This window comes from Schistocerca serialis, chromosome 1, assembly GCF_023864345.2.
Source record: "Schistocerca serialis cubense isolate TAMUIC-IGC-003099 chromosome 1, iqSchSeri2.2, whole genome shotgun sequence".
Lineage (NCBI taxonomy): Eukaryota > Metazoa > Arthropoda > Insecta > Orthoptera > Acrididae > Schistocerca > Schistocerca serialis.
In genome coordinates this window covers 139915044-139938416 of record NC_064638.1, presented here as the reverse complement: position 1 = coordinate 139938416, position 23373 = coordinate 139915044, and the positions used below count along the sequence as shown (strand labels likewise).

General features: G+C 43.7%; 1 protein-coding gene across 1 annotated transcript in view; it reads right to left on the bottom strand.

Moving 5' to 3' along the window:
* Positions 1-23373, bottom strand: part of LOC126456322 (uncharacterized) — a 653934-nt gene that overhangs the window by 247626 nt on the left and 382935 nt on the right. The gene's annotated exons all lie outside the window — the stretch shown is intronic.

Genomic DNA, 23373 nt, shown 5'->3' with positions numbered 1-23373 from the left:
TTGCAGGGACAGCTTACAATTCTCAAGTATACTCCATTTTTAGGGTTCTGTGCCTCAATCTGTAAAAACGGAACCATTGCAGCGTCGCTTTGCTGACCGTTTGTCTGCGTATCTGGCCGACTGTTAAGAACCTTTTCTCTAAAGAACGGATAGACGTATGAAGGCCTCATGTCCCTTGGAGGTGAAAACATTTTAAGCGTCTATGTCATTTTAATCAAAAGATATGGCCATGCGTGTTATATTTTGATACTCAAACTCGGACAACAAAACATATACGGTGCTTCCCATTGCCCTAGAATCGTGAAGTTTGGCGAGAAGCAAAGTTTCATAGCACACGTCAAGGAAAAACAAGAAACGCAAAAATTGTTAATCTGTAATTATATTATGCGAAAAACTTTTTTGTCATTTTCTTATGTCTGTCCGTCTGTTAAGACCCCTTTTCTCCGAAAAAAATGGCACTCAGCATTATGGGACTTAGCATCTGGGACTTAACATCATTCCTTAGACTCAGAACTACTAAAACCGAAGTAAACCGTATCATCTTCATCTTTGCCTAGGTGTGGTCTGTCGTCTTCCGGAGCCTTGGCTTTGCTCTTCCGCGATTGGTCCGTTTGCTTTTAAATTTCGGAGGGCGCTGCCTTCTGTGGATAGACCTGCTGACGACAAGAGTATCGAGTGTTGCTGCCGCAGTGAGTAGTTTCCGGTTGTGTGGCAGCGCAATGTTGCGGGAAGGGTGGTATAACTTCCTGTGAACGCACGTGATTGCTACGAGCGTGTGTACTCGGGACGGCGGCAGTCGTTCTGGACGGGCTGTGTGATAAGGAAGCTCGGCGTGGCAACTGTTGACGCTGCGTGTCCGCGTTGCTATGGCGGAACTGGGGCGATTGACATAACTCGAGTTGGTGCTGGTTGCAACCTGTCGCTGAATGCTTGTCTGCCTTCTGGACTAACGGTGAGAATTTCTTGACTTGATGTGTCTCACTCAATTTCTGCCCGTGTCGTCGGGTGTGTTTTACTCTAAGGTCGTGTGCCATGGTGTTTCGCAATTTTAGTAGGCTCAGGCGTGCCCGAAATCCCGATTCAATGATCTGCTGTTATATTGCCAAGTGTAACTATCACTAGGAAAGAGTGTTAACTCTCTGTGCCTTAATAACTGAACCTAAAATATTGTCTGTGGCAGAAATTTTATTCTGCCCCAAGTGCAACAACGGTCTTGTATTTTACAATTTGTTGAGTGGTATTATTATTTAGTACTGGCCGTCACAATTACTAAGTCGAAGATTTACGAAGACCAGTGGGCGTCATTAACAGTTCCTGGGAAATACAGAAGCGTCCGATACCACCCGTCTGCTTTGACCCATGACGTCACCAATATGGCGGAAACGACCATTCTCAACGTCTCCACTACGGCGCCTATGACGTCATTACATAAACGACAAATAACACGAAAATACATGTAAAACCAACACACATCTCTCTCCAAAAATGTAATCAAACTGACTGGAGCAGCGCGGGAAATTGGGGTATTTTTGGATGGGACAAACTAAATATAAACACATACACACACCAAGGTCCCAAACCACACAAAACGAAGACATAAAAACACCACAAAATTCCCAAGTTCCGCTACACTTACAATATCGACAGGAACCGGTCACTTCCCTTCACCTACATAGCTCAACCGCAATTCTCGATACCAAATAATAAAAATTAACTACTCCAAAAATTATAATCACACCGCAACTATCGATAACACAAAACCAACACCTAAGACAAAATTTGGAATCGGACACTTCTCTTGACCTATATAGGTCAACAACAGCTCACGATACCAAAACACACATAGCTACGACGACAAATTGCAGTCGGTCGCTTCCCATGACGTATGCAGCTCAAATGCAACTGACAATACCGAGAAAATTGAAATCGAGTAAGATACATAAATCAGCCACAAGGGCCGATACCATAACATATACCACCAACACATGCAGTAAATAACACCGACCCAACAACACATGAAAACCCCACCAAACATCATAAAACGCGAACAATGGACCCAAAAAACGACTACTTACCATAAAAAAGTTACAGTGCTACACACTAACCCCTAACTCGCATATTTGCTTGGATACGCCGCATTTCACTCTCTCCGTCACGAGCCCAAAAAGTTGCAGAAACATAATGACGGACAAAATGTCGTCCCCCATTTCTGCCCTCAGACGCGCACTATTAAACTTAGAAGTCATATCCATACCTAACAAATGAAGCCACAAATTGAATTAAACGACTTACCGCGCGACAAACAACAAAACAATAACATCAAACGACACCGCAATAACAAACAACGGAAACTTAATTCTTAACTCACTGAAACTAATTTCCGTTCTTCTATAACGGTCACGACCGATAAATGCACACTTCAAGAACCGACATCCAAATGAACCCAATACACCACCAGAGGACACCACCAACCACAACAAGACGACATCTGCAAACACAACACACTCAAACTAAACGGCGCTCCGTCACGCACAACACCCGTACGTCAAGGGGCAAAGCCGACGGGTGGGATCGGACGCTTCCGTTGACCCAGAAATTATTTATGAAAGTTTTGCCTCATACTACTCGAGTTCAGTTCTGTCAATGTGTGTGGGCTTGTGGCTGTCACTATTCAAAAATGATTTTAGAATCCAAGCATATAGAATACAGATGTAATTCTTGATTTACGAATTGTACTTTATATTAAGTGAAAATTTTTTAATCTAGCTACCTTATTTCTGGGGCGAAACACATTTGTCATCCATTTTGGTACTTCTAAGGCAATGGAGTTTTGATAATTGCTGGCTGATATTTGTGACATCATCATTTGATCATACGTTCTGCTGTTTGTAATGCAAATCTATTTTTTTTACTTCATTTAATATTCTTTACCAAAAGGAAATGAGTTTATACTGTTGCTGTTTTGAGGTTATTGCTGTCAGTTGGGTTATTAAAATTTAGTCTTTTCAGTTCTGGAGGCAATTTGTTAATGTTATTCTTTTATTTTTGCTCTTTAAAAATAAATTCATTAGTGTTTTTAAAAATGTTAATAAATTCATTATGGGTCAGTACCCTTCCACTCAACACCAGCTCCCCACCGCATTTCAAATAACTTTTCGTTGACAAGGAACGCTTAATACGAACATGTATCTATAATTTACCGACGTTCGTGAATTTGAATAATAGCGTAACTATGAGCTGTGGAAAGATTGTACACAATAATTGGACTATTATTGAAATTGTAGTTTGAATTTTTCCTTTTGTGAATTCTGCCTGGAACGAACATACTAGAACATGTAAAGGAGTAGCATTTTCAATTTTTGTTATCCTGCTGTTCTCAGTTGCGTAGTATGGTATGTTAATTTTTACATGGGGCCATCTCATTACACCTGAATATTGTTCCCCATTTTTTCGTTTTAGTGCGAATTCTCTTCACATTTTTTGGTCTATTTCCTGCCCACACAAGTATGGATAGTTAATATATTTTACTTTATGTAACATTATATTATATATTATGCACAACCAAGCACTGGTCTGACCAGACAGGTTGTGCACATATAAGAGATGTAAAGAGGCCCTATTTTGTGTTTAAGGGACGTTGTCGCCAAATGATGATTTTCTACATTGTTGACGGAACCTGTATTTTTAAAAAAGTCGCTTTTGATCTTACCATACGAGAGCGCTCTTTTATTACTATTATTGGCTTGTGATGTGTTGCCACATTACCGTAAAACTTGAGATGATTATTTACCCGTAGTTCGAATGTCTGAAGATGCCTTTAAATACAGGCGAAATGCGCCGCAAATAAAGGTCTAATAAATCTATCTTTACTGCAACCACGACTGAATTCTCTCTGAAACATTACCACGGTTACTGTATCAGTGCCACTAAGTTTGAGAATCGAGTGGAATGACTTTTGAACCTTTTACGTTGCTTTTCATCCACAGGATAACTTGGAGTGAGGTCTAACTTAAAAGAAACACGTTTCATAACAAATATTTTTTTAAGACCAGAAGATTACAGCAAAGTCTGTCGAAACCGGTTGTTTTTATTTAAGAAATATTTATGCGGTCTTGGCTTCACAATATTTTAGCTGCTTCTGTCTTCTTAAAATGAGAATTTGTCCATCGCTATATGTTATAATTTATTTTATACCGACAGGTTTGAAATCTTTTTTCCTAGCGGCCAACAGTTTATTTTCATAGTAGTCTCGGAAACATAACCACATGAAACAAAAAGCGACCACATCAAACAGTCGCTGCAGCTCACGACTTTGCAGATACACTGGTAATTCGTTGTTTCCATAATCATTTCGAAGACCAAAATTTAAAGAATCATTTAGATTTGTCTCTAGAACCACATATTCCAATTTTGTGGTTACATCGCATCAACCTTTCTAGCTTATTTCGTTTACTTGGTTGAGGAAGGGAGGTGCGATGGTTAGGTATTTTTTTCTGGTCAGAATGCACATCGTTTCCACGCAGAAGTATGAAATAATCTGTAATATAGTTCAATCCTTTAAAGAAGCATTGAGGTTTCATAACGCACAGGAAAGCTGTGTGATACATTAATGATTTTGGAAAAAAAAAGATAAAAGAAAAAAGATAAAAACAGACGCACTTCATTTGCACAGTTCGTTTTGAAATAATCTAATGTGAGATCTTCGAAGAACCACAATTTTTTCGTATTTAAAGATATGCGAAACGACAAAAGAAGTTTCGAAATTGTTGCTGTAATACACTTCTTTAAAAACCAAGTCTCGTGCTTAAAGGTAGATAATAATCCAGACCAAGACATTCTTCGTTTATAAAAATGGAATACAGTCAGTAAATGTCGTGGATGTAATAGCTTTTAATTTAAACCCATTTTCTTTCGTTAACTCAACGCTACAACAGAGGAAGTTCTGTGTAAAAATTAAATGTGAAATTAAGACGTTCTAAAGCTTTTATTCTAGTTGTGTCATAGTAAAAATCAATATCACATTATTCAGAAAGAACATCAAGATTTAGTTAAAGAAAAAACGATGCTATAACCAGATGGTGCAAATTTTTATACACGATGTACAGAAAAGGGAATAAAAATGTAAATGTAGCGTTTCACTTGTATGGTGACAGTGGGCAAAATATCGCTATCAGCGACACATAATGAAAGTCACTCTTATTCGCGCGCGAATGGAAGTATAAAGATTTCGAAGTAAACAGTTGGCATCTGCCGAAACATACAGATAAAGACGTAGATTTTTGTCAGTACGAGCTAACGGATTGTACTATCGTGACAAATCATCTACCTTCAGCAAACGCTCTGACGTGTCACAAATCCCACGGTACGAAAGACTATTTCTAGAAAAACATTGTGACTCACCAGGGTGATGACATATTTAGAGTTTTAAGCATAGTACACACCCATAGGCATCCTCGACGCAGGTATGCCTAGCGATCTTTCTATAGGCGAATCACATTATCATAGTCTGCCGTTACATCATTAAGTGCAAGCGTATGGTTACGCTTTCGGAATAGGAGACGGGATGCAGCTGTGGACATGTTGCGCAACATTTCGACAGTGTTGACATTTCTTGAGACAATGTACCATTCTGTCTCCCGTTTCCGAGAATTTCCGCCTTGTATTTGAGTCTTTTGTCAACTGTAAATACCTTGTTTTTTTATTGAAAATGTTCTCAAATTAAGAAGTTAAAATTAATTATCAAGCGGCTGTTTGTCTCTACGATGTGACGATTTCTGACTACAAAAATCGCATCAAAGAAGTACACTCTAAACATTGGCTACAAAGCACAGAGGGAACGCGGCAGAGATTTAACAAATAAATTGTTGTAGAGAAATCACAGGAAACTTACATCTGGATGACTCGACGGGCGTTTGAACAGCCGACCTCCGAGAGTCTAGTGTCTTAACGCGTCCAGTGAATCCACACACTGTTCACAGCAGAGTGACGCCAATCAACTGTTACTCGCCGACGTTAGTAAACCATCGGCACCTCGTCTATGTTGCAGTGGCTCAAAAATGGCTCTGAGCACTATGCGACTTAACATCTGAGGTCATCAGTCGCCTAGAACTTAGAACTAATTAAACCTAACTAACCTAAGGACATCACACACATCCATGCCCGAGGCAGGATTCGAACCTGCGCCCGGAGCGGTCGCTCGGCTCCAGACTGTAGCGCCTAGAACCGTACGGCCACTCCGGCCGGCAGTTGCAGTGGGCTGGCGCTCTCTCTCTCTTTCTTTTGATCTCCCTTCCTTTTTCTCTCTCTCTCTGGTAGTGCGTCTTCTAGTGTTTATTCGAGCTAGAAGTGGGTAGTCAGTGGAAATCAGCAAATTAGTCGAGAATTCCTTTTAAAAATGGCTACGCTATAACTAAAGTGACACTGGGCGTGATTCAAAACGATCATTATGGTACCAGAATGAGATTTCACTCTGCAGCGGAGTGTGCGCTGATATGAAACTTCCTGGCAGATTAAAACTGTGTGCTGGACTGAGACACGTACTCGGGACCTTTGCCTTTCGCGGGCAAGTGCTCTACCATCTGAGCTACCCAAGCACGACTCACGCCCCGTCCTCACAGCTTCGTTTCTGCCAGTATCTCGTCTCCTACCTTCCGCACTTGCCCTCGAAAGGCAAAGGTCCCGAGTTCGAGTCTCGGTCCGGCACACAGTTTTAATGTGCCAGGAAGTTTCATATCAGCGCACATTCCGCTGCAGAGTGAAAATCTCATTTAGGAAACATCCCCGAAGCTGTGGCTAAGCCATGTCTCCGCAATATCCTTTCTTTCAGGGCTGCTAGTTCTCCAAGGTTCGTGGGAGAGCTTCTGTAAAGTTTGTAACGTAGGAGACGAGATACAGGCAGAAGTAAAGCTGTGAGGACGGGGCGTGAGTCGTGCTTGGGTAGCTCAGATGGTAGAGCAATTGCCCGCGAACGGCAAAGGTCCCGAGTTAATCTGCGAGGAAGTTTCATCATTATGGTAACTGATATTAAGCGAATTATGACATGTAGCCCAAAGCACATGCGGCTTTCAAAATGACACATGCGTCCCGAAAATATATCGTCCCTTCAATGGGCCAGTTCGTGCTGTGACCTCCATGTCCGAAATATAAACTGTGCTCAAAATAAATCTGACAAACCCCTTTCTATTTTTGATACTACCAGAATCTCTCGCCGTGGCAAAGTGGCTGACATTAAAAATAGCAATAATAATAAACCTCTAATGACTGGTTTTGCGCAATATGACGAGGCATTGTCACAGCACCTACTGGTTTGGGGATCACAATTCATAACAACGTAAAAGTTAATGAATGAGAAATGTCGTAGTATCGAAGCATTGCCAATTCACAGGAACAACTGCGCATTCTTCGTTCATAGATGGCACGTGTATACAGCCTGGAACAAGTCACCAGTGCTGGACCCTGTGGCCGCAGGTTGCCTGACATGATCCTCCCCATGTTTGCTCTTAATATGGCGAAATATACCTGTACGATATGACTATTTTGCAAATGATGGAGATTACTTTCTTTTCCCTTCTGCATGTGTTGTTTTCTTAAGTCTGAAGTCTAGTTTGATGCTCCGCTCTATGCTATTTGGTGCAGATCTCTTCGTCTATGCATAACTATAGCAGACAACAGTAAGATAGCAAATAGGTGTCAGTGGTTTTGTATCAATTATCGCAGATAAGACAACTGATATTTCAAAAAATTAACTGTTTGTCGTGATTATCATGGTTTTTCTTTTGGTGGTAAACTTGTAGAGAGATTCTAGATTCTCTCGGTCCACGTGAACGTGATGGAAAACTTTTAGCAAAATTGTTTAAAAAAAACTTCATTGGATCTTATGAGTAAGTCATAAGAGCTAGTTCTCAGAGGGTGCAGCTGTGTGAGTGGACGTCGTTCTGATGTACAAACTATTCTCTTTAAATCATCCCTATTTTGTTCATAGTTATGGTTGTAAGCTGAATCTGATTTTAGCCCAAACAACGAGTCAGAATACGGACGTTAGGTTTTTTAATTTTATTTTTAATTTATTTATTTTTGCTAATAGTGAGATTCTCAGTTTTTTTCATAATTATTATTTCCAATTCAATATGGAATTTTAAATCAAGAGCTGCGCAATTTGTGTTCGAAAATAGTCACTTGTAGAATGGCTGGAGCAAACTGAGCTAACATCTCGCTACATCCGAGGAAGAGAGGACCGCCTGAAATTTCGGTACCCAGCATTTCAGTTTTGGTTGCCTGTATTTAATCATATTATGCTAGACGCTGATATAAAGTACAGTTAATTACAAAAATGTGCAGTTGACCCACTGCTATACAACAAGGAATGGAACAATTCATAAATATACAGGATATCCTAGATAGCATCGTCGACATGATTTTCACGTGCAGAGAGTTGCGAAGAGACACGCAGGGAAGCAAATTCAAAACGCTGTTGTTGCCAAAGAAGCGTGAGGTACAATTATCGTTTGTTTGCGGAAAACTTTCACTCTACAGGATACTTATTCAATTCTGAAACGTATGTTCCAAATGCTTCATATGTTGCAGATGTCTTGGAAAACATATCCTTCCTGATACTATACTCGACTTTAGAATTCTTAAGAGGTGATGTTCCACTTTTGCAATTTCTCTTCGAAGATAATTTGACGAATCCTTTTACTGAACAATGACATGCCTGAAAGTGATTGTTGTCAAACGATGACAGCGTCTGAGGCGGAGCATCTGCCTTTAACATGACGAGCAAACAACTTTTCTGCGAAGTACTAAGAAATATCAGTAGCTGCGCTCTTCATCATTGACTTCGGTGAATGCTTTGACAGTTTCTGCTCTTCATGAGAGAAGAATGGATTTTCCATGAAACCATTAATCGTGAGGTAAACATATTTCCGTATAGCAATTATTTTATTATTCATTTTTAGGCTTTTATGTCCCTCCCTCCCTCCCTCGTAAGAACAATAAACTGCTGCTATCCAGTTTAGCGCGATTTGGCAGTATATTTCCTCAGCATAATTTCTGTTCACTTACCACCAGTCACGATTTTTGTCCCTCACAGAGGTATGGCCCCTGTAATTCTTGTGGAACTTCGCCCACAAAACATTTTTGACGTTGGGAGAATTGCGTATGGGTCCTCGAAACTTTAAATGCAGTATGAGATGATTTATGCATCTGTTTACCTGAAAAGTTGCTTCGTATCTGATCCATATTTCGTCGTCATACGACCTGCAAATGATAATATTTGAAAACTCGACGCATTTTGGATGACCAGTCTCCGTTTTCGTGATGTAGCTGAATTTGACGTACGTTTAATCATCATGTATTACATATAACATTGCGTTCTCTTCATGTCAAAAGACGGAGCTTGAAACTGACTGGGCTAACAGAGTTACTTGGTCCCAGAGAGCATTACGGTTGAATATGCTCAACATTCTCTTCGCTCGTGTGCTGTCTTCCGGTCAGCTAACACATTCCATTCCTACTTGATTAATTAAACTCCTGAAAACCTGTATTTATCGTCTTTTATTCTGTCTGCTCTTCTACGTTCCAGATTTAATTCCTGCCAGATCGTCAGAAGTGACAATGTTGACAAAGCATGAGACGCACAGGACTTACCGAGTGCAGGCAGTGTACCTACGGTGGTGGTGGGGGGGGGGGGGGAGGGGGGAGGAGGGGATGTTGGGGGAGTTGTAGCTAATACATAGGTTTTCCGACTATCACTCTTAGGCTCGTTGCCGAGTTACTTTTTAACCTGTGGAATAATTATATTTAACGAACATTTGTTTCGGTGGAGTGGTGAACAACTTGGAAATGGGTTACACACCATTTGTGTTTCGGCAGCCAATTTACGGACGTCACATCCCCATGGAATTAGCGAGTGACCCAAGACTGTGTAACATGTCTTTGTTTTTTGTTATGATACTAGCAACAGCACCACCTTTCAGAGGTTTCTGCTACTCGTGCAAACAATCACGTCAGTAAAAAGCATTTGCTAGTGACCGACATTCTGATCATATTGTTATGGTAAATACATTCCTGGAAATGGAAAAAAGAACACATTGACACCGGTGTGTCAGACCCACCATACTTGCTCCGGACACTACGAGAGGGCTGTACAAGCAACGATCACACGCACGGCACAGCGGACACACCAGGAACCGCGGTGTTGGCCGTCGAATGGCGCTAGCTGCGCAGCATTTGTGCACCGCCGCCGTCAGTGTCAGCCAGTTTGCCGTGGCATACGGAGCTCCATCGCAGTCTTTAACACTGGTAGCATGCCGCGACAGCGTGGACGTGAACCGTATGTGCATTTGACGGACTTTGAGCGAGGGCGCATAGTGGGCATGCGGGAGGCCGGGTGGACGTACCGCCGAATTGCTCAACACGTGGGGCGTGAGGTCTCCACAGTACATCGATGTTGTCGCCAGTGGTCGGCGGAAGGTGCACGTGCCCATCGACCTGGGACCGGACCGCAGCGACGCACGGATGCACGCCAAGACCGTAGGATCCTACGCAGTGCCGTAGGGGACCGCACCGCCACTTCCCAGCAAATTAGGGACACTGTTGCTCCTGGGGTATCGGCGAGGACCATTCGCAACCGTCTCCATGAAGCTGGGCTACGGTCCCGCTCACGCCCCAACATCGTGCAGCCCGCCTCCAGTGGTGTCGCGACAGGCGTGAATGGAGGGACGAATGGAGACGTGTCGTCTTCAGCGATGAGAGTTGCTTCTACCTTGGTGCCAATGATGGTCGTATGCGTGTTTGGCGCCGTGCAGGTGAGCGCCACAATCAGGACTGCATACGACCGAGGCACCCAGGGCCAACACCCGGCATCATGGTGTGGGGAGCGATCTCCTACACTGGCCGTACACCACTGGTGATCGTCGAGGGGACACTGAATAGTGCACGGTACATCCAAACCGTCATCGAACCCATCGTTCTACCATTCCTAGACCAGCAAGGGAACGTGCTGTTCCAACAGGACAATGCACGTCTGCATGTATCCCGTGCCACCCAACGTGCTCTAGAAGGTGTAAGTCAACTACCCTGGCCAGCAAGATCTCCGGATCTGTCCCCCATTGAGCATGTTTGGGACTGGATGAAGCGTCGTCTCACGCGGTCTGCACGTCCAGCACGAACGCTGGTCCAACTGAGGCGCCAGGTGGAAACGGCATGGCAAGCCGTTCCACAGGAGTACATCCAGCATCTCTACGATCGTCTCCATGGGAGAATAGCAGCCTGCATTGCTGCGAAAGGTGGATATACACGGTACTAGTGCCGACATTGTGCATGCTCTGTTGCCTGTGTCTATGTGCCTGTGGTTCTGTCAGTGTGATCATGTGATGTATCTGACCCCAGGAATGTGTCAATAAAGTTTCCCCTTCCTGGGACAATGAATTCACGGTGTTCTTATTTCAATTTCCAGGAGTGTACATTCCAAGTGTGGGAAGATGAGTGGACGAATGGTGGAAAGAATATAGTACAAACTTCTATTTATAACTACACTGTTTGATCTTACGCACAAAGGAAACATTAGTAGAATCGAGAGAAGTGTCGGGCACAAATACTAGGACTGACTGACTGACTACGTGGTCTAAACCAGCACAATCCGATCAACAGAGTAGCACAGGTATATGTGCTGCTGTGGTAGGCAGTAATTAATAGTCACGTGTAAGTCCAGACTGTACAATTGGGCAGACCTGCCCTACGCCTTTTGTGGAACGAGTCATGCTGTTTGGAATGTGTATATTGTATACATTTTTTGCATCATTTGTTAACAGGTGTTTTGAGAGAGAGAGAGAGAGAGAGAGAGAGAGAGAGAGAGAGAGAGAGAGAGAGCAGCTTGTCAGAGGCAACTTTTACACTTAATTCACCGAAGTTAAGATTATTGGTATTAATTGATTTTTTTCTTGGTTACATTTAAATAACACTGTTCAGTCTTTGAGCGCTTTTAAGCTGTTTGCTTGGAGGGACAAGGGAAGTACTGTTACGACCACGACCGAGATGATGCAGTTTACATAGATAGTAACAGAAAATAGTTTCAACGCATGTTGTGCTACCAGTGGTATCGAAGCGTAGTCTTTTGATAAAGCTACTAAACGTTACATATGTTCAGCCCAGTTAGCAAAGAAACAAGCATTGTTCTTTTAAAGAATAATAAATTGCTACTCTTTAAATTTTACTTAGTATAGTGAATATCAGTGGGTCACCCATCCCTGCGTATGATCCGGGAAAGTTTGTATCTGCTCACTCTTGCCGTATCTGTGCAAATCACATGCGACGTCCCATGATTTGTGTCAACATGCATGCATTGTGAAAGAGGACGCATTTCTTTTCCGAGCACACACGACTAAAAGGAGGGAAGGGAGATTGGGTTTAACGTCCCACCGATGCAGAGTCCATTAGCACCAGAACACGGATTTTGGACAGGGTAAGGGTGGGGAAAGGACATCGGCCCTGCCCTTTCCAAAGGAATCACATCATTTGTATTAAACGGTTGCAATAAATCACAGAAAACCTACTACTCAGTGTCCAGATGGAGATCTGAACCCTGGCCCTCCGAATACAAGTCCATTGCGCAACCTCGCCCTGCCCCACATAAGTGCCTGAAACCTCTTCGGAGCGTAAATCTTTGCTCCTGTAAATAGTATGTGTGGATGCTATTATTACATATCATATGTCTGAAATTCTGTTAGAAGTGGAAAAGTTAAATGTTTTCCACCCGATACGGTCAAGATGGCTTTTCTTGTGCGTTTAGAGTACAAGCACCATCATTTTCAGCAGTACTGAGAACAGTGTTTTATTTTGTCCATTGTCAGTTATTCATTACAGTGATGAATAAAGGTATAGGGGACTTACAACCATATTTCTTTTAAAAAGCATCGTTTTGGCTAGTTTGCATTGTCATTTTAGCCGTCGACAATTGTGAAGTGTTGATCTCCCGCTACTTGGTGCTCATTGTCGTCAATCTTTGATGGTTCATCATTTCCTGACCGAATGTCCTCTTTAACCATTGACGTTCCCATGTATGTTTGCCGTCTGAGTTATTGTTTGTTTTAGAGAACGACGTGCCGGCTATCGACAGCGTTTTACTTTTTCCCCGTCGTAGCAATAAGGCGAAGGACGTTTAAACTTTGGTTCGGGACCTCCGCTGTCACTACAGCGTATTTTGTGGATCACGAGTAAGACCTTGTTCTTAGCTCGCTTTCCTTCCGTCGCTTGGGCTTACCGTGGAGTTGGTTTTAAGTTCGTTTACTTCTTGATCTAAGATTATGACACGAGTGCTTGTAACCGTAATTGTTTTTGCACCCTAAAAGAAACCAAACAAAAAATAAAAACCTGAGGTTAACTGAAACAAAGTATAAAATCCCAGTATAAAGACAGGGAATGTGTTATAGTCGCCGTTTGACAACACGTTAATGGAAATATAATTGTAACAGGACACATGAGAGTTATTTATGACCGTAGTTTGCAGGAAATTCCGAAGGAATTGTGATTCACATGAAGAAGCTACGTGACGATGCGACTTTAGCGAATGAAGGTAATATGTGATACTATTATTGCATGTAACAAGCTAAACCTATGTGTGACAGAATTCGAACCCAGCCTCCCTGTCCTTTTGTAGGCAGTCATCGACCACATACTATTAGTAAGGAAGTCCTCTAATTAACAAATGAGACGTAATAAAATAACTTCCTGAGTCTACAATAAACAAAAAACTATAAGGCTCCAAAATACAGCATCTCAGAAGAGACGCGAATGAAGACTTGATATTAGTCAGCCACACCTCACCGACTGTTTTGTTATGTAAGGCAGCCTAGTCAGGGGCAAGCGGATGGGTGCCAACGATCCAGCCTGACACTGGATGACTCATGTACAGACGTCTTCCGTGGCTGTTGTTCAGTGATAACGATGTTAAGGGTGGAAACTTTCCAGCTCAATTTGAACACCACCGTGTTAGCACGAGTCGTAGACGAAACATACATTACAACAAACTGTCATCACAGCATTCGACACTTTGTATTTATACAATCTATTTATTGTAATTCCAAGACGATCAGTTCTAATTATAGTAGCTGGATCATCCAGTCTGTGATCTGATTGCACCAATACATTTTTTACAAATAAATCTAATGAGTTCTTCATGTTACTTATACACGGTCTCGCGTGAATAATAATAATAAAAAACTTATAAACTCTATACGAACAGGCCTTGGAAGGCCTAACGGTACCGACCGGCCGCCGTGTCATCCTCAGCCCACACCCGTCACTGGATGCGGATATAAGGGGCATGTGGACAGCACACCGCTCTCCCGGCCGTATGTCAGTTTACGAGACTGGAGCCGCTACTTCTCCATCACGTACACTTTTTTTTTGGTCATCAGTCTACTGACTGGTTTGATCCGGCCCGCCACGAATTCCTTTCCTGTGGTAACCTCTTCATCTCAGAGTAGCACTTGCAACCTACGTCCTCAATTATTTGCTTGACGTATTCCAATCTCTGTCTTCCTCTACAGTTTCTGCCCTCTACAGCTCCCTCTAGTACCATGGAAGTCATTCCCTCATGTCTTAGCAGATGTCCTGTCATCCTGTCCCTTCTCCTTATCAGTGTTCCACATATTCCTTTCCTCTCCAATTCTGCGTAGAACCTCCTCATTCCTTACCTTATCAGTCCACATAATTTTCAACATTCGTCTATAGCACCACATCTCAAATGCTTCGATTCTCTTCTGTTCCGGTTTTCCCACAGTCCATGTTTCACTACCATACAATGCTGTACTCCAGACGTACATCCTCAGAAATTTCTTCCTCAAATTAAGGCCGGTATTTGATATTAGTAGACTTCTCTTGGCCAGAAATGACTTTTTTGCCATAGCGAGTCTGCTTTTGAGGTCATCCTTGCTCCGTCTGTCATTGGTTATTTTACTGCCTAGGTAGCAGAATTCCTTAACTTCATTGACTTCGTGACCATCAATCCTGATGTTAAGTTTCTCGCTGTTCTCATTTCTACTACTTCTCATTACCTTCGTCTTTCTCCAATTTACTCTCAAACCATACTGTGTACTCATTAGACTGTTAATTTCGTTCAGCAGATCATTTAATTCTTCTTCACTTTCACTCAGGATAGCAATGTCATCAGCGAATCGTATTATTGATATCCTGTCACCTTGTATTTTAATTCCACTCCTGAACCTTTCTTTTATTTCCATCATTGCTTCCTCGATGTACAGATTGAAGAATAGGGGCGAAAGGCTACAGCCTTGTCTTACACCCTTCTCAATACGAGCACTTCGTTCTTGATCGTCCACTCTTATTCACTCTTGGTTGTTTTACATATTGTATATGACCCGTCTCTCCCTATAGCTTACCCCTACCTTTTTCAGAATCTCTAACAGCTTGCACCATTTTATATTGTCGAACGCTTTTTCCAGGTCCACAAATCCCATGAAAGTATCTCGATTTTTCTTTAGCCTTGCTTCCATTATTAGCCGTAACGTCAGAATTGCCTCTCTCGTCCCTTTACTTTTCCTAAAGCCAAACTGATCGTCACCTAGCGCATTCTCAATTTTCTTTTCCATTCTTCTGTATATTATTCTTGTAAGCAGCTTCGATGCATGAGCTGTTAAGCTGATTGTGCGATAATTCTCGCACTTGTCAGCTCTTGCCGTCTTCGGAATTGTGTGGATGATGCTTTTCCGAAAGTCAGATGGTATATCGCCAGACTCATATTCTACACACCAACGTGAATAGTCGTTTTGTTGCCACTTCCCCCAATGATTTTAGAAATTGTGATGGAATGTTATCCATCCCTTCTGCCTTATTTGACCGTAAGTCCTCCAAAGCTCTTTTAAATTCCGATTCTAATACTGGATCCCCAATCTCTTCTAATTCGACTCCTGTTTCTTCTTCTATCGCATCAGACAAATCTTCACCCTCATAGAGGCTTTCAATGTATTCTTTCCACCTATCTGCTCTCTCCTCTGCATTTCACAGTGGAATTCTCGTTGCACTCTTAATGTTACCACCGTTGCTTTTAATGTCACCAAAGGTTGTTTTGACTTTCCTGTATGCTGAGTCTGTCCTTCCGACAATCATGTCTTTTTCGATGTCTTCACATTTTTCCTGCAGCCATTTCGTCTTAGCTTCCCTGCACATCCTATTTATTTCATTCCTCAGCGACTTGTATTTCTGTACTCCTGATTTTCCCGGAACATGTTTGTACTTCCTCCTTTCATCAATCAACTGAAGTATTTCTTCTGTTACCCATGGTTTCTTCGCAGCTACCTTCTTTGTACTTATGTTTTCCTTCCCAACTTCTGTGATGGCCCTTTTTAGAGATGTCCATTCCTCTTCAACTGTACTGCCTACTGCGCTACTCATTGCTGTATCTATAGTGTTAGAGAACTTCAAACGTATCTCGTCATTCCTCAGTACTTCCGTATCCCACTTCTTTGCGTATTGATTCTTCCTGACTAATGTCTTGAAATTCAGCCTAATCTTCATCACTACTATATTGTGATCTGAGTCTATATCTGCTCCTGGGTACGCCTTACAATCCAGTATCTGATTTCGGAATCTCTGTCTGACCATGATGTAATCTAATTGAAATCTTCCCGTATCTCCCGGCCTTTTCCAAGTATACCTCCTCCTCTTGCGATTCTTGAACAGGGTATTCGCTATTACTAGCTGAAACTTGTTACAGAACTCAATTAATCTTTCTCCTCTCATTCCTTGTCCCAAGCCCATATTCTCCTGTAACCTTTTCTTCTACTCCTTCCCCTAAAACTGCATTCCAGTCGCCCATGACTACTAGATTTTCGTCCCCCTTTACATACTGCATTACCCTTTCAATATCCTCATACACTATCTGTTCATCTTCAGCTTGCGACGTCGGCATGTATACCTGAACTATCGATGTCGGTGTTGGTCTGCTGTCGATTCTGATTAGAACAACCTGGTCACTTAACTGTTCACAGTAACACACCCTCTGCCCTACCTTCCTATTCATAGCGAAACCTACACCTGTCATACCATATTCTGCTGCTGTTGATATTACCCGATACTCATCTGACCTGAAATCCTTGTCTTTCTTCTACTTCACTTCACTTCACTGACCCCTACTATATCTAGAGTGAGCCTTTGTATTTCCCTTTTCAGATTTTCTAGTTTCCCTACCACGTTCAAGCTTCTGACATTCCACGCCCCGACTCTTAGAACGTTATCGTTTCCTTGATTATTCAATCTTTTTCTCATGATAACCTCCCCCTTCGCAGTCCCCTCACGGAGATCCGAATGGGGGCCTATTCCGGAATCTTTTGCCAATGGAGATGTCATCATGACACTTTTTCAATTACAGGCCACATGTCCTGTGGATACACGTTACGCCCCTAGACCACGTGTCCTCTACCATGTACAGAACTAGATATTAAAATTGCTACAGGCGTTACATTTAACCGACAGGAAGAAGATGCTGTGACATGCAAATGATTAGTTTTTCAGAGCATTCATACAAGGTTGGCGCCGGTAGAGACACCTACAACGTGCTGACATGAGGAAAGTTTCCAACCGATTTCTCATACACAAACAGCAGTTGAGCGACGTTGCCTGGTGAAACGTTGTTGTGATGCCTCGTGTAAGGAGGAGAAATGCGTACCATTACTTTTCCGACTTTGATAAAGGTCGGATTGTAGCCTATCGCGATTGCGGTTTATCGTATCGCAACATTGCTGCTCTCATTGGTTGAGATCCAATGACTGTTAGCAGAATATGGAATCGGTGGGTTCAGGACGGTAATACGGAACGCCGTTCTGGATCCCAACAGTCTCTTATCACTAATAGTCGAGATGACAGGCATCTAATCAGCATGGCTATAACGGATCGTTCAGCCACGTCTCTATCCCTGAGTCAACAAGTTGGGACGTTTGCAAGACAACAACCATCTGCACGAACAGTTCGACGACGTTTGCAGCAGCATGGACTATCAGCTCGGAGACAATGGCTGCGATTACCCTTGACGCTGCATCACAGAGAGGAGCGCCTGCGATTGTGTACTCTACGACGAACCTGGGTGCACGAATGGCAAAACGTCATTTTTTCGGATGAATCCAAGGTATGTTTACAGCATCATGATGGTCGCATCCGTGTTTGGCGACTTCGCGGTGAACACACATCGGAAGCGTGTATTCGTCATCGCCATACTGGCGCATCACCTGGCATGATTGTATGGGGTGCCATTGGTTACACGTCTCGGTCACCTCTTGTTCGCACTGACGGCACTTCGACCAGTGGACGTTACATTTCAGATGTGTTACGACCCGTGGCTCTACCCTTCATTCGATCCCTGCGAAACCTTACATTTCAGCCGGATAATGCACGACCGCATGTTGCAGGTCCTGTACGGGCCTTTCTGGATACAGAAAATGTTCGACTCCTGCCCTGGCCATCACATTCTCCACATCTCTAACCAATTGGAAACGTCTGGTCAATGGTGGCCGAGCAACTGGCTCGTCACAATACGCTAGTCACTACTCTTGATGAACTGTGGTATCGTGTTGAAGCTGCATGGGCAGCTGTACCTGTACGCGCCATCCAAGCTCTGTTTGACTCAATGTCCAGGCGTATCAAGGCCGTTATTACGCCTAGAGGTGGTTGTTCTGGGTACTGATTTCTCAGAATCTATGCACCCACATTGCTTCAGTTCTAGTATAATATATTTAACCAATGAATACGCGCTTATCATCTGCATTTCTTCTTTGTGCAACAATTTTAAATGGCCAGAAGTGTAGCTCCTAAGTTTGCTTCACAAGGGCTGAGTGCAGCCCGCTTGCCAACAGCGCTGGGCAGACTTGATGGTCACCCATCCAAGTGCTAGACCAGCCCGACAGGGCTTAGCTTCGATTCTCTCCCGGGAACCGCTGTTACCACTGCGCAAGGCCGTTGGCAAACAATCGTCATAAATTTCTTTATGTGGTTCGTTAGCTTAGTGGATGAATAACTGCGGCACTAAACTTTCCATAATTGCATGAGAGGTGTCAACAAGGCTAGGACAACAGAACTGATACTCTGGTGCAGTATATGAGGTGCACGTTTGTAAGCAGCATCATTAGGAATATATTCACCAAATAATATCAACATTTCTGATGTAGGAAATGTATGCGCAGTTGCGAACATGACCAAGCATCATCTATGCAAGGGAATGATGACAGTGAAAATTTGTGTCATACTGGGACTAACCATTATTTCCTGTTTTACGCGAGCAGTCGCCTTAATGGCTTTGGCTAGAGCGTACCACTCAAGGCCAGACCCAAACTTATGTCCTTCCTTCGGACATGCATCCCTGTCCAAACCAACATTGCATCTTTCTTAACAACACAGGCACTGCAGTATTGTTATAATACAGTAATTATGTTATCTTCTTAACAACCTGACATTTTATGACTATGTAATAATTATCTAACCGTGATGTATTTCAGAAAAATGGTTTAAATGAGATCCTGTACTCATTATGAACGTTGTAACTACCAATTTTCATTGTTTGTTGAAAATATATATGTAAATCTTGCTTTTATGTAAGCGTACTGCATTGTTTATTTTTATTCAAAAATATACAAGAATTGACAGTAACTAACGGTGAAATTGTAATAACTCTTCCTCATTCTTTATTATCTCACAACTTTGTTGAGGCGAGATGTCTCGTTCTCCATTTCCCACCATAGCATATTATATCGGCTGTATCGGAACTAGTTATGACGTTAAAATTGTTCAAATGTGTGCGAATTCTTAAGAGACCTAACTACTGAGGTCATGGGACACGCACGCGCGCGCGCGCGCCCGACGGAGGACTCGAACCTCCGGCGGGAGAAGCCGCGCAATCCGTGACATGGCGCCTCTAACCGCGCTGTCACTTCGCGCGGCAGTTATGACGTGATAAGAATCGTTAGCCCAGTAGTTGAACAATTATGTCATATTCAGCTACAAACAGCTGCAGAACTGAACCCACTATTAAAATAGAGAAAATCTGTAGTGTCTCCCTCAGTCATTTATTATGCTGACCGGATGTTGTATCTGTTGCACTTTGGAACGTATGATTAAGAGCAATTGAGAATGAGACTGCTCGCCACGAAAGCAGTAACAGCGCAATAAAGATTCTGTAGCCCGACTGACGAGGAAGAAATATTTAATATCCATGGTACAAGCAGTTGTGAAACAGAAAACCTCCATTAGAAATCGTGAGTAACCAATAGAAAGTCCTCTTAAGCAAGGAACACGTGCTTCGTTACTTCACATTCATAGTGTTATATAGTTATACTATTTTCTTCATTTGTGCGTCCATATTGTCTGTAGTTGCTTTACAATTCCTGAGGGTATTTTCGTTCTGTCGTTGGTACTACAAGTTGTAGTTGCAACGAGAGAACGACAATACCCTTAGGAGTTGTATTGGTCTTTGCTAAATTTTCCCCAAGGCTAGCTCTTTCCGTAAGATTATAGTGCTACTTTCACCTAATGTACCTGGCGAAAGCGATTTATCATAGTCACCTCTGTACGGAATGACACGCAACCGCACAGGTTTGTAGTCACGAAACGTTATTACACAGAGCAGCGTACGTTGTGTGCTGCGACTAACCACTAAGTTACGGCCCACTTCAGGGGCACCGCGAGGATACTCCCGCTTTGTGGAACAGTAACGAATTGAGAGACTGAATAAAACAAGGGACAAAGTGCGTAGTTGCCTTCACTGGTGGTGATCGGTGGTGCATCATCAGGCTTTTAAGAGGGAGTGGATACAGAGTAGAGTCATTGTATCATTCAGAGAAGCAATTACATCGAATTATTTGTGTCTTACAACGTGTGGCGAAAGTAGTAAAAGACACTGATTGAATTTGTCACACCAAGAACCACGACACAAGTATTTATCAAGCTTCGTGGAAATATTTATCCCATAATTGGCATTAAATGATTGGACTTTCATTCCATTCGATACTGAAGCCTTTCATCAATATCAGCATGACATTTAACACTCACAAGCACGACTGAATAAATCGAACATTGGGCCAGCTACTCCGAGAAGCTGAAGACCGGCAGCGACGGAGGATTATCTGATGGGTCATCAAGTTTCGGATATGAAAGATGCAGCATTGATGAAGATTCTTTGTGGAGTATAAGGACATAGCCTTCAAATATCATCTTCAGGAATTTCTTGCGATGTCTGAACATCCCGCGTCAAACTGTTCAAATGGCTCTGAGCACTATGGGACTTAACTTCTGAGGTCGTCAGTCCCCTAGAACTTACAATTACTTAAACCTAACTAACCTAAGGACATCACACACATCCATGCCCGAGGCAGGATTCGAACCTGCGACCGTAGCGGTCGCGCGGTTCCAGACTGTAGCGCCTAGAACCACTCTGCCACCCCCGCCGGCATGCCGTGTCAATTCACGAGGAACGCTGACTGGTGATTGGTACGAAAGCATACGTCTTCACATCGCATCCGATTCATGATCTATGTGTGACAAAGCAGAGGAGCAGGATCCGAACATTTCTCACGACGTTTGTGGTATGAACTGCAGTGTGGATCTTGCACTGACCTGCTGGAATATGCCACTAGGTATCATGGAGGCTATGACACTAGGACTGATCATCGTTGCCACATACCTGCGAGCGTTCTGCCTCTCTTCAGCAGTTACCAAAACAGTCCTATTGTCAAATACACTCCTGGAAATGGAAAAAAGAACACATTGACACCGGTGTGTCAGACCCACCATACTTGCTCCGGACACTGCGAGAGGGCTGTACAAGCAATGATCACACGCACGGCACAGCGGACACACCAGGAACCGCGGTGTTGGCCGTCGAATGGCGCTAGCTGCGCACCATTTGTGCACCGCCGCCGTCAGTGTCAGCCAGTTTGCCGTGGCATACGGAGCTCCATCGCAGTCTTTAACACTGGTAGCATGCCGCGACAGCGTGGACGTGAACCGTATGTGCAGTTGACGGACTTTGAGCGAGGGCGTATACTGGGCATGCGGGAGGCTGGGTGGACGTACCGCCGAATTGCTCAACACGTGGGGCGTGAGGTCTCCACAGTACATCGATGTTGTCGCCAGTGGTCGGCGGAAGGTGCACGTACCCGTCGACCTGGGACCGGACCGCAGCGACGCACGGATGCACGCCAAGACCGTAGGATCCTACGCAGTGCCGTAGGGGACCGCACCGCCACTTCCCAGCAAATTAGGGACACTGTTGCTCCTGGGGTATCGGCGAGGACCATTCGCAACCGTCTCCATGAAGCTGGGCTACGGTCCCGCACACCGTTAGGCCGTCTTCCGCTCACGCCCCAACATCGTGCAGCCCGCCTCCAGTGGTGTCGCGACAGGCATGAATGGAGGGACGAATGGAGACGTGTCGTCTTCAGCGATGAGAGTCGCTTGTGCCTTGGTGCCAATGATGGTCGTATGCGTGTTTGGCGCCGTGCAGGTGAGCGCCACAATCAGGACTGCATACGACCGAGGCACACAGGGCCAACACCCGGCATCATGGTGTGGGGAGCGATCTCCTACACTGGCCGTACACCACTGGTGATCGTCGAGGGGACACTGAATAGTGCACGGTACATCCAAACCGTCATCGAACCCATCGTTCTACCATTCCTAGACCGGCAAGGGAACTTGCTGTTCCAACAGGACAATGCACGTCTGCATGTATCCCGTGCCACCCAACGTGCTCTAGAAGGTGTAAGTCAACTACCCTGGCCAGCAAGATCTCCGGATCTGTCCCCCATTGAGCATGTTTGGGACTGGATGAAGCGTCGTCTCACGCGGTCTGCACGTCCAGCACGAACGCTGGTCCAACTGAGGCGCCAGGTGGAAACGGCATGGCAAGCCGTTCCACAGGAGTACATCCAGCATCTCTACGATCGTCTCCATGGGAGATTAGCAGCCTGCATTGCTGCGAAAGGTGGATATACACTGTACTAGTGCCGACATTGTGCATGCTCTGTTGCCTGTGTCTATGTGCCTGTGGTTCTGTCAGTGTGATCATGTGATGTATCTGATCCCAGGAATGTGTCAATAAAGTTTCCCCTTCCTGGGACAATGAATTCACGGTGTTCTTATTTCAATTTCCAGGAGTGTACAAAGCTCCCCACACATCATTCTAATAGTTGGAGAAGTATGGTCCATGAGAACCGTTTCTGCCTCTGACATTTCACTTGGTCTTCTACGGACATGAGCGTCATTGCTGAACGGCATGGAACACCACTCTGTATCCCAGTGGGTTCTTCTTTCACAACGTACAAGTCTCTGTTGTCTGTGGTGTCTGTGGTACTGTGACAGCGGCAATCTGTG